Raw genomic sequence first — 21,612 nt, 5'->3', positions numbered from 1 at the left:
CGATCTCCTACACTGGCCGTACACCGCTGGTGATCGTCGAGGGGACACTGAATACTGCACGGTACATCCAAACCGTCATCGAACCCATCGTTCTACCATTCCTAGACCGGCAAGGGAACTTGCTGTTCCAACAGGACAATGCACGTCCGCATGTATCCCGTGCCACCCAACGTGCTCTAGAAGGTGTAAGTCAACTACCCTGGCCAGCAAGATCTCCGGATCTGTCCCCCATTGAGCATGTTTGGGACTGGATGAAGCGTCGTCTCACGCGGTCTGCACGTCCAGCACGAACGCTAGTCCAACTGAGGCGCCAGGTGGAAATGGCATGGCAAGCCGTTCCACAGGACTACATCCAGCATCTCTACGATCGTCTCCATGGGAGAATAGCAGCCTGCATTGCTGCGAAAGCTGGATATACACTGTACTAGTGCCGACATTGTGCATGCTCTGTTGCCTGTGTCTATGTGCCTGTGGTTCTGTCAGTGTGATCATGTGATGTATCTGACCCCAGGAATGTGTCAATAAAGTTTTCTCTTCCTGGGACAATGAATTCACGGTGTTCTTATTTCAATTTCCAGGAGTGTATATTCAAAGTGGCGCAAGCAACGTGCTCACTGCCAACAAAAGAAGGGGGACTAGGTCTAGTTGATGTAAAGATCAAATGTGCAGAACTCCTGTTAAAACGAACGCTCGCCATCCAGAACAAAAACCCTGACAGCGTCACAACCATGGTGATTGCAAGGTACAAGCCCGCATCAGAAGAAGTGCCGGTCGACACAAGGCACATTCTCTTCAGAATGCGACACGTCAGGCTGCACTGTGTAAACAAAAGTTACACTATGGACACCGTGGCGAACCCTGGCCACAGAACAGCCATGAGAATATCCTGGGCCCTCAGGAGGAAACCGGCGAAAAAACCAAATTGAAAGCAAACTTCCGCAGTACAACTGGAAACAAATGTGGGGAAAATGTCTCGGAAAACGTGTCGCTTAAAGATGCAAAGGAGACATGATACAAAATAGTAAACAGAACGGTACCAACCAACCAAAGATTGGCGAAGATAAAACTCGTCGCAAGTGACAAGTGCGACGTATGTGCCATGACCGACACCCTCGAGCACCGTTTCACCTGCGGGACTGCCACCAACATATGGGAAACGTGCCAGTAGATGGTTGCCCACATCGACAGAACGGCGCCGGGAAGCATCACAGTGGAAGCAATCACCGCCCCAGACTCCAACACATCTCCAAGACCCAAGCGACTGACAACTCTCTGGATCCTCGCCATGGCGGCACACGTCATCGTAGCGAGGACGCAGACCGACCATCTGGCCTTCCTGATGGACCTATGGGAGGAAAACAAGACTGCCCAGCAGCACAGACGTTACCGTGAGAACTTCAAAAACTTCCTGCAGATTCCACTGCAGACATCAATCGGCAGAGTCCTCCCCAGCCTGCGACCCTCACACCGCCACCAGCCACCTCACCACACTCACCGCAAGAAGAAAGCGTGCAGTGAATGTGAATAAGTGCACCATAAAGGACAAAGTGTTTCTCCTCTCGCCTCAAATAGTTAAGTATAGTTTCTAAAGTGTTTCTTCTCAGTGAAATCAGTGTTACAAAGTGCATTCCACTGAACCTCTGTCATGCTCACATCCAAATCAGAGTCAAAAGTACGTCCAATAATACTACCAGTGCTTCTAACTGTGTGTTTGTGACAAAAACAGAAAACAGCTATTTCGGTTATGCGGTGTAGCATGGCATTCAGATATACTTCATTATTTGTACTACATTGTTTAGGATACAATCATTACTTAGTGAAAAGCACCAACTATCATAAAAAATGAAGGTTTCCCTTTACTATGTGCTTTATAAAATTTATACTCTCCTCTCTGCTTCTCTTATATAATAAGACATTTTTGCTTTCTTCTTCAACTGACCTTTAGTTTGTAGTATATGCAAAAATTTCTTCCAATTCTGCTCCATCTGCCATGCTGATGTTTTCTGTCACACTGTTCCACTAACAGTGCTGAGTAGAGGAAGATATCAAACCAGCATGCACATCGTGCCTATAGCATCACAAAGTGCATCACATACACAAATCTGAACTCATAATCAATTTGTTTACGATAGATATAAAGTATTACACCTGTTCTGCAATGGTTTACCCACAAAAAAAGACGACAAATGGCCATGAAACAACAATAAGAGAAAAATGCAAAAGAAAAGAATATACAAACGAAAACCTATAAAAAAACGACAGTAATGTTAACCAACAGTAGGAATATAATATGTTAATAGAAAGAAATGTTTTAAAAATGTATCGTTAAAAATTTAAATATATATGGCTACAAAAAAAAAAAAAAAAAAATATCAGTGCACACTCCGCTGCAGAGTGAAAATCTCAGTCAAGTGCTACAATATTGCGAACAACATAGGTGCGTAAAAGGAGTTTTTTTTTCAATTATGAAATTACATAAGTCACAATTACGTGGTAACATGAGTGCCGGAGATGCTTCCGATATGTTTTGGGGTTTTTTCCGTGCCTTGAATAGGATTCATTCAGGTTACCATGAACATCAACCTGGATGTTTATTTCAACATTCTCGGTGATGAAAGTGTTGGCTTTTCTCCTACAAGTGCGCTGTGGACATTACAGTCTTTCTAGATAAAAATAGCCGTTCACTGGGTTGCACACATGATTTGATGAACACTCAGGCCCGCCAAATCGCAAGGTCTTAATCCTACCGGAAATGGCTGGGGTTGTTTAGATCAGTGGGTGAAAGGTAAGAAGCAAAATCTCCATAGTTTTATTAACGTAACGTATCCTAGCTATTAGTTAACTTGTGAAACAAATTAGTGAAGCAGGAATATTTTATTACAGATTCAAAATGAGAAGAAATACAAATGTAGACGTACGGTGCCTCAATTTTATTGTATGGTATTTCAATAACCTGTATTATTCAAATCTTACCTTCATTTACACGTCGATATGTTGGAGTTCATGCAGGAAAACTCAACCAGAATTCAGTCTCTTTTAGAAAACGACGAGGACAGATCCAGAATGTAATCAACCACTGATGTCCCGATGTCAGACGCGTTCTTCCGCATACGCCATCTTTGGTAATACAGCGTGGAAGAACCTGTTCGCAAACAAATTATATTTTATGGACTCTAACAGTCAGGAACATCGAGTAAAACAGCCGTTAAGAAACGGCCTATAATGCCGAACTCTCGACGACGTCGTAAATTTGGCAGTAAATATCTAGATGTTACAACTCAAGAGGACTGCTTAAGATTGGGATTGCTAATGCAAAGGTAAGAGTACGCTAGCTCTGCCCACTTACTTGCGTTCAGTGCGTTTAGGCGAAAGCTCGTTGCTTCGAACAGTAACCGGCCGTAACTGTCCACTCAGCAGTCATTAGCACCGAAACATGTTGCAAATTTCTATTTCTGCATTAAATGTTCAGAAAAGGATTACAGGCAAGAAAGCAGCATTTTATGGATTTCGAAACTGCAGACGACAGTACGCTACTTACAATGGTACACACGGAAGAAACAAACATCAGTACTGAGTGTCCATGACATATTCACATTTGCTTTAGTGTCTTTCACAAGCAATGGTCAAAAATTGTTTCGTTTCAAAGACATTAACCGTGTAGCCAATATCGAACGTGAATTCCTTTTGCATCGGTTACAACGCTGTAGCTGAAAAGGTGGTGAACAGTTTCTGCTGGATTCTCGGACGAATCAATCTGGGATGGAAATAACGCTTTAGTTCGTACCAAGGATGATTCAGAGACCTACATACATCGAGGTGAAAAAAGTCATGGGATAGCGACAGGCACATATACAGAAGCGGCAGTATCACATGCACAAGGTATAGAAGGGCAGTGCATTGGCGGATTTGTCATTTATACTCAGATGATTCATGCCAAAAGGTTTCCGACGAGACAATTTCTGCACGACGGGAAATGTCCACAGCTCGTGGTCTAGTGGCTAGCGTTGCTGCCTCTGGATCACAGGGTCCCAGGTTCGATTCCCGACCGGGTTGGGATTTTCTCGCCAGGGGACTGGGTGTGTTATCATCATCGCTACGGGAAATGGTAGTGAGAGCTAGACGCATGGGGCATTCCATTTCGGAAGTCGTTAGGGATTCAGTAATCCGAGGTCCACAGTGTCAAGAGTCTGCCGAGAATACCAAATTTAAGAAGGCATTATTTCTCACCATGGAAAACGCAGTAGCCGATGGCCTTCACTTAACGATTGAGAGCAGCGGCGTTTACGTAGACTTGTCAGTGTTAATAAACAACAAACACTGGGTGAAATAGCCGCAGAAATCAAGGTGGGACGTACGACGAACATATCTGCTAGGAGATTGCAGCGAAATTTCGGGTTAATGGGCTATGCCACCAGACGATCGACGCGGGTGCCTTTGCTGACATCACTGCATCGCCTGCAACATCTCTCCTGGGCTCGTGACGATGTCGGTTGTACCCTAGACGACTGGTCAGATGAGTCCAGATTCCAATTGGTACGAACTGATCTTACGCTTTGAATGTGGCACAGACCTCACGAAGCCACGGACCCAAGTTGTCAACACAATCGCTGTGCAAGCCGGTGGTGGCTCTATAAGAGTGCGGGTCGTGTTTACATGGAATGGACTGGTTCAGTGAACCGATCATTGACCGGATATATTTATGGTCGGCTACTTGGAGAAAATTAGCAGTGAAACAACGATGGAATTTTTATAGATAATAATGCGCCATGTCACCAGGCTACAATTTTTCTCGACTCATTTGAAGAACATTCTGGACGATTCGAGCGAATGATTTGGCCACCCATCGAACATTTATGGGACATAATTGAGGGGTCAGTTCGTGCACAAAATCCTGCACCGGCAAAGCTTTCGCAATTATGACTGCTACAAAGGCAGAATGGCTGAATATTTCTACAGGGGATTTCCAACGACTTGTTGAGTCCATGCCACGCCGAGCTATTCCAGTACGCCGGGCAAAAGGAAGTCCGACACGATATTAGGACGTAATCCAGGACTTTCGTCACCTCACTGTATACAGGGCGAGTAACTAATTATTGCCACCAAGAATAACAGAATAACACCGAAAGTATGATAGGAGCTGAAAAGTTTGTTGCACAAAAGTTGCACGGCCAACGGGGGCCATAATATGACATTGGTTTTTTGTTGCTAGGTAGGATCGCTTCAGTTTTTTTTTATTTTTTTTATTTTTAATGGGATGCTATAGTTTGGTACTTATTTTCTAATAGCGGCTATCGAGATAATCCAATAACGTGTAACAGTAAGGTCTTTGAAGGTCAACGAAGGTCACAAAGGTGGCATGAACGTCCATTTACAGAAGGTGTTCGAAGTGATGACCATTGGTATCAGTGCAGTGCTGCAACCTCCTTATCATAGATTGAGTGGTATTCCTTACCACATCGGCACTTATCGAAGCACATGCTCTGCCAATTCTCTCTTGCATATCTTCAGGTGTAGTTTGAACATCTTTATAAACAATGTCTTTTACGAATACCCACAATAAAAAATCCAGACGCGTGAAGGCTGGCGAACGAGCCGGCCACGACACATCTCCTCCGCATCCAAGCCCACGATTTGGGAATTGTCTCTTTAACTCATTTCTAGTCTTCAGCGAAAAATGTGCCGGGCACCCGAATCTGAATCTGAAGTTGAGTCCATCGGTGATACCACATTTTGTTCCTTGTTGCTAAAGCTATTTCTTTCAATAACAGACCTAATGTTTCTTGCAGGAATGTGGTGTACTTCCTACCATTAAGATTTCCGTCGATGAAATAGTTGCACTTCTGTCCTCCAGAATTAAACACCATTCACCGACCAAGGTTTTTGGTGTGCGACTTGCCACAGCCAACATGGATTTTCACTTGCTCAATAATGCATGTAATGCAAATTAACATTTCCATGGTTCGTGAATGTAGCCTTGTCGGTAAATAAAATCAATAAATATGTCATTCCTCTGAATCTGAAGTTGAGTCCATCGGCAGAATTCAATGCGACGCATACATTCCGTACCAGTTAATTCTTTGTGGAGACTGATTTGGTAAAGGATGATATTTATGGCGATGCAGAACACGAACAACACTACTCTGGCTCATGCCAGATTCCCTTGCGATTTGACGCGAACTAACACAAGGATCTCTACCCACAGTGACAAGAGTACCAATTTCCGTTTCTTCGGTAGTAACTTTCCTTTGCCAGATATGTTTCCGATGCGTTAAAAATCCACTTGTTCTCAATTTATCATACACATATATAAATGTACGACGTGTAGGTTGAGTACGTTGAGGATATCTTTCAGCGTATATGTCTCTAGCTCTCACTGAATTTCGTTGGCATTCTCCGTAAATGAGAGGCACATCGACTTGTTCTTCGAAGGAATACATCATTCACATTCGCTTGACTCGACGATACTAGCCTTATCGTTCGTGTTAGTGTTGTATTGAAAAACCGAAGAATGGTTTTTACATGCCAATGGGACGTATTCGGTGAATATTTACTATTTGCGCGATATACGAGAGAGAATGGTCAGAGCATGTACTTCAATAAATGCGGAAGTGATAGGGAATACCACTCAATCCATGATAAGAAGATTGCAGCACTGCATTGATGCCAATAGTCATCATTTCGAACACTTACTGTAATGGACGTTCGGATGGTCCCGGTAGGCCACTCGTGGCCTGAACACGGAGTCTTGTATTATAATATAGCTTCAAGTTTTTATGCCATTAGGCACCGTCAAAAGTAAAACTCCAGCAGCAAGCATGTATTGTCAAACATAAAACTCTTCCTTGGCCATCTCTTGTTGGCCTATTATACTCTCAAAAGGCTCAGTTGAAAAATAAAGGCAGCTAACTGCCTTCACCTACCAAAGCCAGTACTATCTTGCGCCGCATATTACAGCCTCCAAAAATGATACTGCCAATCGTAACATATTTGAACTGTATGTCTAGTCCTAGGATATCTTAAAAATAATACTGCACTTACGTTGCAATGTTTCCATCCACATATGAGGAGAATCCGAAGGAAAGGTACCTAAAAGCACTCTGTGTATAATTCAAGTCTTCACTCAAAAGTAATCACCAAAGGGCCGAGCACAACTATACCACTCTTTCCACGAGCTGAAGGATTGCTTGTTCCCGGAATTCCTGTGGCTGTGACAGGAGCCAGTCCTGCACTGTGTCCTTCAGCTCGTCGTCCAAGTTGAGCAGACAAACACTTACAAGTTCCAGCGCGGCATGTCTGGGCTGTGGGGCGAATCTTCAAGCTGCTGCCAACTGAACTTGGCCATTATACTTTGTGTGACCTTGGAGACACGTGGACGCGCGTTGGCGTGGAGCACAATCACTCACTTCGTGAGCACTCCTGGCGTTTTGATTTTGTTGGACCTATGTAGGCTACGGAGTGTCTGACATTAAAAGTCACTGTTAATGGTTTTTCTGTGCTCGAGGATTTCGAAGAGTATCAGACCTCGGATGTCGAAAAAGATGGTGAGCGTCACCCTGGCTGATGAGGGAACAGCTTCGAATTTTTTAGGAGGAGGTGACGACGCATGCTTACACTGCATGCTGACCCTAGATGTCTCACTACAGTATCCCAAACTAATGGTTAAGTGGGCCCACAAGTGCTCCTTCGACACTTCAGTCTCTTCATTTAACATCCTGACACATTTCTCTCCTAACGCGTAGACAACATCAAATTTGACGGAAACCGACCTTTAAAAAAAAAAAAAAAAAAAAAAAAAAAATAATGCAATACACTCACGCTGTCTGTGATGCTACCCAACGAATACTGCTTATTCTTGAGGTGCTTCGGCACCGACGATGAGCCATTCTCTTTATTATTATCTTCTTTAATTCTCATTTTGGCCGGCCTGTGTGGCCGAGCGGCTCTAGGCGCTTCAGTCTGGAACTGCGCGACTGCCACGGTCGCAGGTTCAAAATGTGTGTGATTTAATAAAACGCTTCAGGCAAATACCTTCATGGTTCCTTTGAAAGGGCACTGCCGACTTCCTTCCCCGTCCTTCCCTAATCCGTTGAGACCGATGACCTCGTAGTTTGGTCTCTCCCCCCAAACAACCCAACCCCTCCCCCACCCCCCAACCCCAAAATGTGTGTGAAATCTTACGGGACTTAACTGCTAAGGTCATCAGTCCCTAAGCTTACACGCTATTTAACCTAAATTATCCTAAGGACAAACACACACACCCATGCCCGAGGGAGGACTCGAACCTCCGCCGGGACCAGCCGCACAGTCCATACTGCACCGCCCTAGTCCGCACGGCTAATCCCGCGCGGTATCGCAGGTTCGAATCCTGCCTCGGGCATGGATGTATGTGATGTCCTTAGGTTAGTTAGGTTTAAGTAGTTCTCAGTTCTAGGGGACTGTTGACCTCAGACGTTAAGACCCACAGTGCTCAGAGCCATTTGAACAAATTATCATTTTAAAGTTTCTTCACATTTGCCCCAAATACTTTATTTCACAATCCTGATACTTTACTTAATAAACTCCAAATTTCCCTATCCAGTTCTCCCCCGTGCCAATCTTATGCTTCAGTCATGTCTGGAGATGCTCCAGACAGCGGTTGGATACGGCCCGACAACCACGAGTGATGGTCTGGGGGCCATTTTATTTCAAGGCAGGATCTTTGGTTGTCATCGGCGGCACCTTTACAGCAAAGTGGTACTTCGATGGTATTCTACACCCCCGTTTCTTGCCCTTCACGGCGAGACAACTGACCGTACATACCAGCAAGATAATGCCCGTCCGCACACGGGGTGACTTTCAGCTGCTTGTCTTCGTGCTTGCCAAACCCTAGCTTGGCCACCAAGGTCGCCAAATCCGTCCCCATTTGAAGCATTATGGTCAAGGCCTTCTAACCTGCTCGGGATTTTGACGATCTAATGCGCCAATTGGACAGAATTTGCCACGGTATCCCTCAGGTGGACATCTATAAACTCTGTCAATCAATGTGAAACCCAATGACTGCTTGTATACGGCTAGAGGTGGACCAACGAGTTACTGACATGCTCAATTTGTGAAGCTCTTTCTTTTGAACATATCTTAGAATTTTTTTCTGAAATTGTAATCATTTGTTTGTACGTCTCGATTACGTCTATCGATTTCCGTCTCATTCTGATAATTCCTTCGTGTTGCGTGTTTCTATTTGTTGTTTTTGTTTTAGACTGTATCTTGTTTTTAATCAAATTTTACGATGCCTGCCACTCGGTAGCATCGCCAGGAAATAATCGTAGTGTGTTGTAAGCCATAACCGATAAATCTTTTAGGCATACTGAAATCATTTTCAGTTTTATAAACGCTTCTGTGTGGCACACCCGATCGCTTCTGTTGAGTAATACGAAGTAATGGGTTATATTACTCAAAACGTATTAGCGGCAATATCTATTTTTATATTGCGCATGGTCTTACCTCGGCTATCGGTCAACAATGTGGTCGTCGAAACTCGTTGGGAAACTTAAGATGGAATCTCTATCTTCGCCTGCGTCTATTATTTCCAAGATAACTCTTACCGTTCTTAACAGTGTTTACCGCGTCTAAGATGGACTCTGCTGCACTCAAATTTGGCAGATTTATTTATATTTAACTTTGAGGTGCCCTTCTTGTCGTCGCAGCCGTCGGTTGCCTGAGAAAAGGAAGTTAAGAGAACGCGTGTGAGAACTCTGTAAACTCAGTTGTGTGTGTGATGGTATTTTAACTGTTTGTGTATCTTGTTTCCTGAGACGGAAAGTGGGGAACAGCCCGGCATTTATCTAAACGAGGACGAGAACCCGCCGAAAAAGCAGATTAGGGCTGGTCAGTGCATCAACCGCCGTCGTTAATCCGCCTCGCGGGTCCGGTCTGTCTCTCGCTCACCTCCCATCTCGCCAGCTGGCGCGATGCAGAGTACACTACACGAGCACGTTTTGTTTCTAAAGGAAAGTTATGAAAAAAGCGAGCTGTGTTTCACGACGAGTGGTTTTTCCTGTAACCGCGTTTTTCCTTTGATAGCTACTTTCCCCCACGAACGTCGTAAAGTTAAGAGTTTAAAATATGCCCAAGCATCTAGTGCAGACGACGTTGGATACATAGGTCTGTAATTCCGTGCGTCCGGTGTTTTAATCTTTTTAAAAACGGGAGTGCCCTGTGCTCTTTGCCAGTCAATCCGAATTGTTCGTTGCGGGAAAGATTCTTAACAAATACAGGTTGTGGAAATACGAATTCCGTGAGAGCTTGATGTCTTGTTTGCCTTTGAATTACTTTTCAACAGCGAGAGTGTGAGACATTTATGCCACGTTTCAGCCCACGTTTTACTTCTCATGTTTTATTATACGGTATCTGAAGGCGCACACTGCTGCTAAGTAGGCGAGCAGTCAAGACCGTTAGACCTACCCATCCCACAAAGCTGTATGTGGTCACGAAGCTTGGGAAAGATGGAGCGAATATTTAGAAGCAGTAACTAACCACGGCGTATGGAGAGACAGCAGTAATTCACCTACTTGGTTTGGAGCCATGCGCATAACTTTGATTATTTATATTTATAGTCTGAATGTTTGTACAGACTTCCAACTATGCTGACGACGTTACACACACTGACGACTTTCGAGTTATGATTTCAGTAACGTTAAATTCGCGCTCAGAGCTTAATTAAAGATTTCATGTAACGTTATAAATCGTTGGCGGACAGAACCGAGCAATGACAAGAGCGCCCTGAGAGGGCAGGCGCGAAACAGATAAGCTAGCTCACAAGTTCGTGACTAGGTTTCATGCTGACATTGTGTAAGTCTCACAAGTTCTAGTATGATGTACTTTAATGTAAACTAAAGTTTAAAACAGCTTCAAGAAATGTTTGTAAATTCAGTCTAGAAATAACTGATGCCGACATCACGTTTTTACTGCAAGTTGATGTTTCGTGGTACTCGGTCTGGGAAACATCTGCGTTCGGTTTCGTACTGATGTCAAAATCACGTGGAGATATTTTTGTGAGCCTTCATTGTACTGCCATCAAAATCGTGTGGAGATGTTTTTGTGAACTTCCATGAATATTATAACGTGCAATCTTTTGTGCAAAACATTGCTATTAGACTGACAAAGACTCATTTTCCCGATTATGAGACTGAGAGAATCACGCACCCTAACGCTTGAGCTGCCTACAAATAGTCCGCAGCTCGTGGTCGTACGGTAGCGTTCTCGCTTCCCACGCCCGGGTTTCCGGGTTCGATTCCCAGCGGGGTCAGGGATTTTCTCTGCCTCGTTATGACTGGGTGTTGTGTGATGTCCTTAGGTTAGTTAAGTTTAAGTAGTTTTAAGTTCTAGGGGACTGATGACCATAGATGTTAAGTCCCATAGTGCTCAGAGCCGTTTGAACCATTTTGAGCCTGCAAATAGCAGCCCATTTCTTTCCCTCTGTTGGCTATCGGACTCGCCGTAAGAAAAGCAAGCCAGGCAAGACCTGATATTGATCGGAGACCAGGCTAGCAAATTCATAGTGAGGGAAACATGCTATATGTTGTGGTAATCAATTACTGTCATTTTACCAACAACCAAAATTTATGGCCCCTAGCCGCATGAGGAAAACACAGCTAGCTTATCAGACCACGTTCAAGGAATCTCACTGTCACCACAAGAGAAAACCTTTCGCAAGGTCTATATACAGCAATCGGTGTATCTTGACTCATTGCCCCAGTTCCTTTGGTAATAAAAGACGACCCAACTTATACATACAAATTGTGTCGCACCAGACTTGCGCTTATATTCAGATTCAATTGGAAGGATATTCTCCTGTGAAAAATGAAATCGGATTAAAATCGGCGATAGAGTTGCGCTCGGTAAACACATAAACTTCATGCCAAACTTTCCTTTAGTATATACAAACGAAAGAAAGAGTTAATTTTGAAAGCGAGCACCTTTCTTAAAGCCATGAGAAAAAGAGAAGGGCTCAGCCGGGATTTGAACCCGGGACCTCCTGCACCCAAAGCAGGAATCATACCCCTAGACCACTGAGCCCGTTGGATAAGGCATGTGAAAGCATCCCAGTTCCTCGCGCGCGGTTCGTTCTCTGCGTGGTTGTCGAGTCGTGAGGCGGTGCCTGGCCTCCAGCTATACAACTAGCGCACGCACATGCATACATAGTCTCTCACGCTATACGCATGTAACAACTTATTTCTTCACACACTTGAATACCACGTTTACTTTCATCTCATTATCGTATAGCTCGTGCCGGATTTGGGTAGTCAATTGTCTCAGCGGGAGCGCTTATTTATGATACAAAGACGGAGTACAATGCAGTTCAATAACCAGTAACCGCTTTTCGTTACACATGTTTTGTAAGATTTTTGCTGACTTAACTGTGAGTTCTTGGTAAAACATTGTAATTATTACGAAAGAAAAAGCTGCATGAAAACACAAAATTCACTGTGAAGAGAACAGGTTTCTCACCATGCAATTTCCACGTTTTTGGAACCACTAAGAATGACATCCGTGGCCGTCGATTAGCTTGGAACAAATAGGTGCACCCGTGGGTACAATCATGTTTCCGTAGGCAACAGCAAACTTTTTTCTATGAAGGCACTGGCCGTCTTGTTTCACAATGGGATAAATGTATTAACAGTTATGGTGATTTCTTTCGAAATAATTAATTTTCCATCTGTCTCGTTCTCATCTGACTGCCCTTCATACATCCACATACGAAGCCAAAAATTTAAAATACGGCTTACACCTTCACAGACTACATTACAGCTATTTTAGAACTTCCAAAAAACCATAAACATGCTGCCTTCCAGTTTACTGCGCAACATTTACTTTCACACAGTTGTTGTTGTTGTGGTCTTCAGTCCTGAGACTGGTTTGATGCAGCTCTCCATGCTACTCTATCCTGTGCAAGCTTTTTCATCTCCCAGTACCTACTGCAACCTACATCCTTCTGAATCTGCTTAGTGTATTCATCTCTTGGTCTCCCTCTACGATTTTTACCCTCCACGCTGCCCTCCAATACTAAATTGGTGATCCCTTGATGCCTCAGAACATGTCCTACCAACCGATCCCTTCTTCTGGTCAAGTTGTGCCACAAACTTCTCTTCTCCCCAATCCTATTCAATACTTCCTCATTAGTTATGTGATCTACCCATCTAATCTTCAGCATTCTTCTGTAGCACCACATTTCGAAAGCTTCTATTCTCTTCTTGTCCAAACTAGTTATCGTCCATGTTTCACTTCCATACATGGCTACACTCCATACAAATACTTTCAGAAATGACTTCCTGACACTTAAATCAATACTGGATGTTAACAAATTCCTCTTCTTCAGAAACGCTTTCCTTGCCATTGCCAGCCTACATTTTATATCCTCTCTACTTCGACCATCATCAGTTATTTTGCTCCCCAAATAGCAAAACTCCTTTACTACTTTAAGTGCCTCATTTCCTAATCTAATTCCCTCAGCATCACCCGACTTAATTAGACTACATTCCATTATCCTTGTTTTGCTTTTGTTGATGTTCATCTTATATCCTCCTTTCAAGACACTGTCCATTCCATTCAACTGCTCTTCCAAGTCCTTTGCTGTCTCTGACAGAATTACAATGTCATCGGCGAACCTCAAAGTTTTTATTTCGTCTCCATGAATTTTAATACCTACTCCGATTTTTTCTTTTGTTTCCTTCACTGCTTGCTCAATATACAGATTGAACAACATCGGGGAGAGGCTACAACCCTGTCTTACTCCCTTCCCAACCACTGCTTCCCTTTCATGTCCCTCGACTCTTATAACTGCCATCTGGTTTCTGTACAAATTGTAAATAGCCTTTCGCTCCCTGTATTTTACCCCTGCCACCTTTAGAATTTGAAAGAGAGTATTCCAGTCAACATTGTCAAAAGCTTTCTCTAAGTCTACAAATGCTAGAAATGTAGGTTTGCCTTTCCTTAATCTTTCTTCCAAGATAAGTCGTAAGGTCAGTATTGCCTCACGTGTTCCAGTGTTTCTACGGAATCCAAACTGATCTTCCCCGAGGTTGGCTTCTACTAGTTTTTCCATTCGTCTGTAAAGAATTCGTGTTAGTATTTTGCAGCTGTGACTTATTAAGCTGATAGTTCGGTAATTTTCACATCTGTCAACACCTGCTTTCTTTGGGATTGGAATTATTATATTCTTCTTGAAGTCTGAGGGTATTTCGCCTGTTTCATACATCTTGCTCACCAGATGGTAGAGTTTTGTCAGGACTGGCTCTCCCACGGCCGTCAGTAGTTCCAATGGAATATTGTCTACTCCGGGGGCCTTGTTTCGACTCAGGTCTTTCAGTGCTCTGTCAAACTCTTCACGCAGTATCATATCTCCCATTTCATCTTCATCTACATCCTCTTCCATTTCCATAATGTTGTCCTCAAGTACATCGCCCTTGTATAGACCCTCTATATACTCCTTCCACCTTTCTGCTTTCCCTTCTTTGCTTAGAACTGGGTTTCCATCTGAGCTCTTGATATTCATACAAGTCGTTCTCTTATCTCCAAAGGTCTCTTTAATTTTCCTGTAGGCGGTATCTATCTTACCCCTAGTGAGATAGGCCTCTACATCCTTACATTTGTCCTCTAGCCATCCCTGCTTAGCCATTTTGCACTTCCTGTCGATCTCATTTTTGAGACGTTTGTATTCCTTTTTGCCTGTTTCACTTACTGCATTTTTATATTTTCTCCTTTCATCAATTAAATTCAGTATTTCTTCTGTTACCCAAGGATTTCTACTAGCCCTCGTCTTTTTACCTACTTGATCCTCTGCTGCCTTCACTACTCCATCCCTCAAAGCTGCCCATTCTTCTTCTACTGTATTTATTTCCCCCATTCCTGTCAATTGCTCCCTTATGCTCTCCCTGAATCTCTGTACAACCTCTGGTTCTTTTAGTTTATCCAGGTCCCATCTCCTTAAATTCCCACCTTTTTGCAGTTTCTTCAGTTTTAATCTACAGGTCATAACCAATAGATTGTGGTCAGAATCCACATCTGCCCCTGGAAATGTCTTACAATTTAAAACCTGGTTCCTAAATCTCTGTCTTACCATTATATAATCTATCTGATACCTTTTAGTATCTCCAGGGTTCTTCCACGTATATAACCTTCTTTCATGATTCTTAAACCAAGTGTTAGTTATGATTATGTTGTGCTCTGTGCAAAATTCTACAAGGCGGCTTCCTCTTTCATTTCTGTCCCCCAATCCATATTCACCTACTATGTTTCCTTCTCTCCCTTTTCCTACACTCGAATTCCAGTCACCCATGACTATTAAATTTTCGTCTCCCTTCACAATCTGAATAATTTCTTTTATTTCATCATACATTTCTTCAATTTCTTCGTCATCTGCAGAGCTAGTTGGCATATAAACTTGTACTACTGTAGTAGGTGTGGGCTTCGTATCTATCTTGGCCACAATAATGCGTTCACTATGCTGTTTGTAGTAACTTACCCGCATTCCTATTTTCCTATTCATTATTAAACCTACTCCTGCATTACCCCTATTTGATTTTGTGTTTATAACCCTGTAGTCACCTGACCAGAAGTCTTGTTCCTCCTGCCACCGAACTTCACTAATTCCCACTATATCTAACTTCAACCTATCCATTTCCCTTTTTAAATTTTCTAACCTACCTGCCCGATTAAGGGATCTGACATTCCACGCTCCGATCCGTAGAACGCCAGTTTTCTTTCTCCTGATAACGACATCCTCTTGAGTAGTCCCCGCCCGGAGATCCGAATGGGGGACTATTTTACCTCCGGAATATTTTACCCAAGAGGACGCCATCATCATGTAATCATACAGTAAAGCTGCATGCCCTCGGGAAAAATTACGGCTGTAGTTTCCCCTTGCTTTCAGCCGTTCGCAGTACCAGCACATCAAGGCCGTTTTGGTTATTGTTACAAGGCCAGATCAGTCAATCATCCAGACTGTTGCCCTTGCAACTACTGAAAAGGCTGCTGCCCCTCTTCAGGAACCACACGTTTGTCTGGCCTCTCAACAGATATCCCTCCGTTGTGGTTGCACCTACGGTACGGCTATCTGTATCGCTGAGGCACACAAGCCTCCCCACCAACGGCAAGGTCCATGGTTCATGGGGGGGTTTCACACAGTGGTAGCCTAAATTCCAAGCAAGAATAGATGAGTGTTGCCTCGTTGACAGATAGTTCACGATAATAGCCAACATCTTGGAAGTACAAAGTATTTAGTCATCTACTATATCATAGAGGCAATAACCACGAATCCGTTTAATTGCACAAATATTCCCCATAAATGAAGGGGGTATTTAAAATCACTTGTCAGCAATGTGGCTGGTGCTACATACGAATAATAATAGTGGTGCATTTAGGCACAGAGTGAAGGAACCTCCGGATGCAGGAAAGAAACAGCCTCCAGCTTAATGAAACATTTTTTAGAAATCAGCCATAAATACTCCACAGGTGTCTAAATACTGCACTCGTAATAGAGGGAACAGATACTTTCCAAAATCTTAGTGTATAAAAAAGCATAAGGGCCACAAATAATTGCTACTGAATGATCAAACGGAATTTGCTTTCTCTCAGTTTCAGAATAGATCATGTAAACGTCTCCTCCAACCATCCTATATTGTTCAGGTACCTGATTTGCACGAAGTCCTCTGGGAGTATTAGTGCAGTAGACTTTTGAGTACTAAATAGCACCTTCCCCCCCCCTTTTTTTCAATTTGGTTCAGTGATAAACTATGTATTTAACGCGAACCCAAGTTCGATATTACATCACCACTGTCTCCTATTATGCTAAACAGCTCAAGTGACACCTACGCTACAAACCCTGGAGGGCCTTTATGCCGTTTGCTTCATAGATGTGCTGCATTTTCCCAGGATTCTACCAACAAATTTCAGTCTTCCATTGCCTTCCCACCTGCAGATTTCGTGTATACTTACTGCTGTTTAATGTTACTTACTTACTTACTGGCCGGAAGGAGTGGCCGAGCGGTTCTAGGCGCTACAGTATGGAACCGCGCGACCGCTACGGTCGCAGGTTCGAATCCTGCCTCGGGCATGGATGTGTGTGATGTCCTTATGTTAGTTAGCTTTAAGTAGTTCTAAGTTCTAGGGGACTGATGACCTTAGATGTTAAGTCCCGCCGGTCGAAGTGGCCGTGCGGTTAAAGGCGCTGCAGTCTGGAACCGCAAGACCGCTACGGTCGCAGGTTCGAATCCTGCCTCGGGCATGGATGTTTGTGATGTCCTTAGGTTAGTTAGGTTTAACTAGTTCTAAGTTCTAGGGGACTAATGACCTCAGAAGTTGAGTCCCATAGTGCTCAGAGCCATTTGAACCATATGTTAAGTCCCATAGTGCTCAGTGCCATTTATTTAAACACGGTAAGCCACCTAACATTACCACTGGAATCACCTTCCAAACCACAACAAACACTGAATAACCAATTCCACAGACCAAAAATGAGGAGGGGGGGGGGGGGGGGGGGAGGAATTGGTTAATTGAGAAATGCAAGTAAGTATTATTTTCAACACATACTTATGTCTTTTTAAAAGGAAACCTGTTATTTTTAACACAACTGAAAATAGAAACAAATACCTGATCACTCCGTTTTTTACAATGTAAAATGTTAAGTATATCCGGAGTAAATTGTAAACGTAAAGTTGACGCTTGAAACCTCCGATGTTCAGTCGCATGTTGCAACAAACAAGATTTGTAGGGGTATGTTTACGACGACTACGATGTTTACGAGTTTGGCTGTCTCAGTGTCTGCATGTAGCGCTTGCTGAATTAGTCCTTGTCCTCAGAATAATTGTAGCACATTGTGTTACGGGACGTCTGTGATGGTGTATTGTATACAAGTAAGGACAGAAGTACGCACAGTAGAAACGTGAGAAGGTCGCAAGTACAACAGTGTGTACAGTATTGTAAGAACTGTGAAAATGGTTTATTCTAACTCTGAGAAGGCAGAGATGATACTCATCTATGGCGAGTGTAGACAAAATTCAGCTGCAGCCTGCAGGTTGTATGCAGAAAGGTACCCGGACAGACATCATCCAACGCGTCGCACATTTGAAAACATCTCAAACAATTGTATGCAACAGATATGGTCGTAACACGCAAACAGGTTACTAACAAACCCGTCACAGGAGAAGCAGGAGCAGTTGGTATGTTAGCTGCTGTTGCCGTGAACCCACACACGAGTCACGTGACATCGCTAGAGGCAGTGCAATTAGTCAAAGTAGTGTAACGCGCATACTTCATCGTCACAAATTTCACCCGTATCATGTGTTGCTGCATCAGCAATTAAATGGAGATGACTTTAACAATCGAGTGAATTTCTGTCAGTGGGCATTGACAGAGAATGCGTTGCAGTTCTACCTGTTTACCGAATAAGCAGATTTCACAAACGATGGTGCAGTGAATTTACGGAACACGCATTACTGGTCCTTGGACAATCTTCGCTTGCTTCGACAGGTAGAGTGACAGCGAATGTAAATGTATGGTGCGGAGTAATTGGCGACCATCTCATTGGTCTTCACTTCATTGAAAGCACACAAACAGCTGCAAAATACATCTAGTTTCTAAAAAATGATCTGCCGACATTGCTAGAAAACGTCCCACAGGAAACGCGTAGACGTGTGTGGTATCAACATGATGGTGCTCTTGCACACACTGCAATCAACACTAGGCTGACCCTTGACAGAATGTTCGACGGGCGTTTCATAGGACGTGGCGGACGCATAAATTGGCCAGCCCGTTCTCCTGATCTTACACCTTTAGACTTCTTTTTGTGGGGTACGTTAAAGGAAAACGTGTACTGCGATGTGCCTACAACCCCAGAGAACATAAAACACCGTATTGAGGCAGCTTATGGCAACATTACACCAGATGTACTGCGTCGTGTAAGACATTCACTACGCGGTACATTGCAAATGTTTGAAGCAAATGATGGACACCACTTTGAACATGTATTGTCCTGAAATGTCAGGACACACACTTTTACATTCTGTAATAGAAAACAAAATACAAATTTGTAAGTTTAACTATATTCTCATGTCAATACATTTTCTCCTAACAGATCAGTGCCGTACAGTATTCTCCAGAGAAAAAGACTAATAAAAATGTTAGCATGTGGATGTAAAGTGCTGTTCATATCTCTTCTGTACCTACGTTACATCACTGTTCTTTTTGTATCCCAAATTAATTCGTTTCTCTCCGATACACACGACTGAACTGCTGACCATTTACTCAAGCGTCAACTTTATGTTACAAATTACTGTGGATGTGATTAATATTTTACAATCTAAGAAACAGCATTGATTAAGTATTTGTTTCTATTTTCAGTTGTGCTAAAAATAATAACAGGTTGCCATTTAAAAAAAACTTAAGTATGTGTTGAAAATAATACTTCTCAATGGTTTGTATTAACCAATTCCACCAGCCCCTCTCCTCACTTCCGGTCTGCGTAATTGGTTATTCAGTGTTTGTTGTGGTTTGGGTGGTGCTTCCAGTGGGAATGTTCGGTGACTCACCCTGTATACTGCACGATCTGAATGCATTTCATTTATACCTCCTGGTGCACTTTGAAATTTTTGTTTTCTTCTTTACTGTTATTTTATCCCCCCGCGCTCCGTACGCACTTTGAAATACCAATTAATATTTTTGACAGTTGTGGATTCTTTGTTTCCTAATACAACAGAAGGCCCGAATGTGGTCTCCAAGATTTCCTAAACACGTTCCACATTTTACTGCACTGACGACTACTAACGAACATGTCTTCACACATATGTACTGACTTAGTTTGAATTTGACTAACAGAACACAGAATGTCACACTGGAGGGTGAACGTTCAACAGAAAAGAAAGTAACATCACGGGCGACTGAAGGAGGCGTGTAGAGCGCCCCATAAACGTCAATACTACTGTGCAATATTTTTTGATGTGCAATAATATTGAACGTGTAGGGGTGAGATTCGGAGGTTATCCAATAATATTGAGGACATCAAAAACTTCTGAAATATATTTGTTGCCCGGAAATACTGTGGAGTCTGTGGGCGGTATTGAAAATGCCCTCGACAGTCTCTCGCGTGCTACATAGGCCAAGGAGGTCAGATTAGGTTAGGTTTGTTGTTGTGTGTAAAATGAGTTCAAGTCAAGACGAAAGCGATGCATAAATCAGTGCCGGAATTGTGGGATGTTACGTTAAATGAGTGAAAAAAGAGATGTGTTAAAAATGATGAACGTATGATCTGTTGCTCAATAAATATAGGGGTCGCTCACGAGGTAAGATGTATTAAAAAATTTAATAAAAGAAACCTTATGAATAAAAGTACATTTAGACATTTATCTCTACTTAAACCTAACTAATCTAAGGACATAACTCACATCCATGCCCAAGGCAGGATTCGAACCTGCGACCGTAGCGGTCGCGCAGTTCTAGACTGAAGCGCCTAGCCGGCCGGAGTGGCCGGGCGGTTCTAGGCGCTTCAGTCTGGAACTGCGCGACCGCTACGGTCGCAGGTTCGAATCCTGCCTCGGGCATGGATTTGAGTCATGTCCTTAGATTAGTTAGGTTTAAGTAGTTCTAGGGGACTGATGACCTCAGACGTTAAGTCCCATGGTGCTCAGACCCATTTGAACCATTTTTGAACTTGTTTGCGCCAAAGTGAAATTTCTACGAGAAACAGAAGCTTACTTCTAGGAGGTGATACTTAACTCCTAACTTTTTCATGTAAGGCTCTCTTCCATGACACTTAGATTTCAGAACAATCTAAAACACAATTTGAACCGCGTACATTAGTTCGACAAATTTCCTTGAAATAATTAAAAGATTAAATAATAAACCCAAGAAAATATCCCAAGGCGTTCAAAACAACCACTTAATAAACCAGATTTACCATAGAGCGTATGAGCAATTTAACAACACCAAATACCCAATTTCATTAAACACTAGGGTAACAACAATCGGCCTTACGGCTCTCAGGAAATGCATATTACAGCATTTGAAAGCCATCAGATTTAAAGTACCAAACAGCTTGTGGCCTAAACAAGTAACAATAAGGCAAAACTTCGACTAGCACCTGTAATGACAAGCCGCACCTGTAATGACAAGCCACGACCGTTACACGTGAGGAAAAAGCACTAACCATAAAATGGGTCAAACTTACAACAGACCAGTTGCGGTTAACAATAATTGCAACGGGGGAAAACTTTGAGATCCATAAAGCGAGAGTCACAGAGGCGGGCATATTACAGCGCGAGCGATAGCAACCGCTGCTACATCAAGACGTCGTTATTCAATAATTTCAGCTCAACGCAAAATGCCAGCATTGACATAAGAGAAGACAATTTAGCTGAAGCACACGTGGTGAAAACTTCGATGCAGCCACTAACGGTACACTCGTAACTTATCAGTCTCTGCACAAACAGGTCAACGGCCCACACAGCTGACGGTCGATCACTGTCTGTGTTGCTCTCTCGCCACGTACCCAGACACTTCCCAACTTCACACGCTCCGGCGTGTTTTTAAGACTCTTCACCAGCGATAACACACGAGAACCCAAGCGTAATTTTGGTAAACATT

The 21,612-nt window shown here is 43.1% G+C and overlaps 1 protein-coding gene and 1 non-coding gene across 2 annotated transcripts in view; one reads left to right on the top strand and one right to left on the bottom strand.

The window, feature by feature from the left end:
• Window positions 1–21,612, top strand: part of LOC124617385 — a 1,108,641-nt gene that overhangs the window by 988,603 nt on the left and 98,426 nt on the right. The window lies entirely within an intron of this gene.
• Trnap-ugg lies at window positions 11,983–12,054 on the bottom strand. Its single transcript has one exon. It is a non-coding gene; the product is annotated as a tRNA-Pro (tRNA).

This window comes from Schistocerca americana, chromosome 1 (assembly GCF_021461395.2).
Source record: "Schistocerca americana isolate TAMUIC-IGC-003095 chromosome 1, iqSchAmer2.1, whole genome shotgun sequence".
NCBI classification, from domain to species: domain Eukaryota; kingdom Metazoa; phylum Arthropoda; class Insecta; order Orthoptera; family Acrididae; genus Schistocerca; species Schistocerca americana.
This window is presented reverse-complemented; position numbering and strand designations above follow the sequence as displayed.